This window comes from Sander lucioperca, chromosome 15 (assembly GCF_008315115.2).
Source record: "Sander lucioperca isolate FBNREF2018 chromosome 15, SLUC_FBN_1.2, whole genome shotgun sequence".
In the NCBI taxonomy this organism is placed as follows: Eukaryota; Metazoa; Chordata; class Actinopteri; order Perciformes; family Percidae; genus Sander; species Sander lucioperca.
Window position 1 is genome coordinate 4,444,048 of NC_050187.1, and position 2,500 is coordinate 4,446,547.

At 46.2% G+C, this 2,500-nt stretch overlaps 1 protein-coding gene across 2 annotated transcripts in view; it reads right to left on the minus strand.

The window, feature by feature from the left end:
• LOC116056237 (bone morphogenetic protein receptor type-1A) overlaps window positions 1-2,500 on the minus strand; it is a 69,355-nt gene that overhangs the window by 11,579 nt on the left and 55,276 nt on the right. The gene's annotated exons all lie outside the window — the stretch shown is intronic.

The window sequence follows — 2,500 nt, forward strand, 5'->3', positions numbered from 1 at the left end:
TTTTAAGTCCAGGTTTTTGGGGACAGAGTGGAGAGATTTGAGAACAGACTTCAGGTCAGATTTGTCAGAATAACTCCTGCTGAAAGTGAACATTTCTCCTCTATCACCATGACGATAAGAACAGGAAAAGGAAGAAGATGAGGAGGCATTTTTAAATCTTCACGGTGACTCCCAAAAACAACTATGAACAACCACAAGTAAACAGATCAGACACACACACACACACACACACACAGTCAGACAGACAGACAGACAGACAGACAGACACACACACACACACACACACACACACACAGACAGACACACACACAGACAGACACACACACACACACACACACACACACAGACAGACACACACACAGACAGACAGACAGACACACACACACACACACACACACAGTCAGACAGACAGACAGACAGACAGACACACAGACACACACAGTCAGACACAGAGACAGACAGACACACTCACACACACACACACACACAGACAGACACAGACAGACACACACAGACAGACAGACACACACACAGACAGACACACACACACAGTCAGAGACAGACAGACACACACACAGAGACAGACACAGACGCACAGAGACAGACAGACACACACACACACACACACAGACAGACACAGAGACAGACACACACACACACAGAGACAGACAGACAGAGACACACACACACACACACACACACACACAGACAGACAGACAGACAGAGACACACACACGCACACACAGAGACAGACAGACACACACAGAGATAGACAGAGACAGACAGACACACACATGGAAAAACAAATGAAGTTTGTTGAATTTTAGCAGAATACTGAAAGCAGCAGAACTGAGAACGCTTTAATATCCGTTTGTATATATGAGTTATATCGTTATTACGATATTCAACGTTATCCCATATTTCCCCATATCGGGATCAGCTAATTATGTTGTCTGATATGCGCCAATTATTTCTTTTAAGAGGGAAAGTATAATACAGTAATCAATGCTTGGGGTGTGGTTACGTAGTTTGTCCAGCAGAGGGCACTCTGACTCCATTGTTCACTAAACTCTTCACTGTCTGCAGACTGTCGAGTCAAGCATCTTGTAAAATAATGTAAAAAAATCTCTAATAAAAGTTAGTTGTTCTACATACAGCCTTCTAAGTACCTTTTGCAGAATCATATTGGTGCAGAACGCACACAGAAAAGGTCTATTTTAAATTAGTAATCTGTGAATATTTCCCTTTAAAGTCCCACATCGGTCTCAGCAGCATTTTCTGGATGAATGGATGAGGTGTTTGGTCTCTAAAATGTCAGAAAATGGTGAAAAATGTGGATCAAGGTTCCCCAAAAAGCCCAAGATGACGTCCTCACGTCTCGTTCTGTCCACAACTCAAAGATATTCAGTTTACTGTCACAGAGGAGAGAAGACACTAGAAGATAGTCACATTTAACAAGCTGACATCACACACACACACACACACACTGAGACACACACACACACACACACATACACTGAGACACACACACACACACACACACAGACAGAAAGACAGACAGACAGACAGACACGAAGAAACACAGACAGTGAGACAGACACACACACACACAAAAAAAACACAGACACACACTCACTCTCACACCACACACAGACAGACACACACAGACTCACTCACACACACACACACACACACACACACACACCAAACCAATTAATTGATTATCAATAGTTGAACTAACGGATACATCTTTACAACTCTAAGAATGTTTATCAAAGGAACAGAAAGAAAAGAGAGAAGTGTAAATCCGTCCATCTCCCTTTCTCATCAGTCCACCTTAACAGTCCATCTCCAGTCCTCCTTTACTCCCTCCCTCCCCTCTCCTCTCCTCCCCTCCCCTCTCCTCTCCTCTACCTTGTGTTTCTGCTACATGAGCGTTACGTCCCTCCTCTCTCTCTTGCAGCTCAGAGTAAAATCACTGGGAGGTGTGCAGACGTGCATGTTGTCATGTCTGGACATGAACCGTCTGCACAGCGACACTCTGCGCTGACACTGGAGAAGTCAACCCTGGGCCCGTGGTTCAGCCTTTACCGTCCCTTTACCGTCCCTGGTTCAGCCTTTACCGTGACTCTGCCGACTGGACCGCAGACTCTGACTCACGTTTGACCCACGTACCGACTAACACACACCAGTAGAAGAGAAGGGCTGTGACGGGCTGCCTCCCACTGAGCCCAGTCAACACGTTCTTAACTCTACGTCCACATTACATGTGTGTGTGTGTGTGTGTGTGTGTGTGTGTGTGTGTCGTGTGTGTGCAATGTGTGCGTGCCATGTGTGTCGTGTGTGTTTGTGTGTGCATGCCGCATGTGTGTGTGTGTCGTGTGTGTGTTTGTGCCATGTGTGCCGCGTGTGTGCGCGCGCGCATGTGTGTGTGTATGCCGCATGTGTGTGTGCCGCATGTGTGTGTGTGTGTTTGTGCCATGTGTGCCGCGTGTGTGTG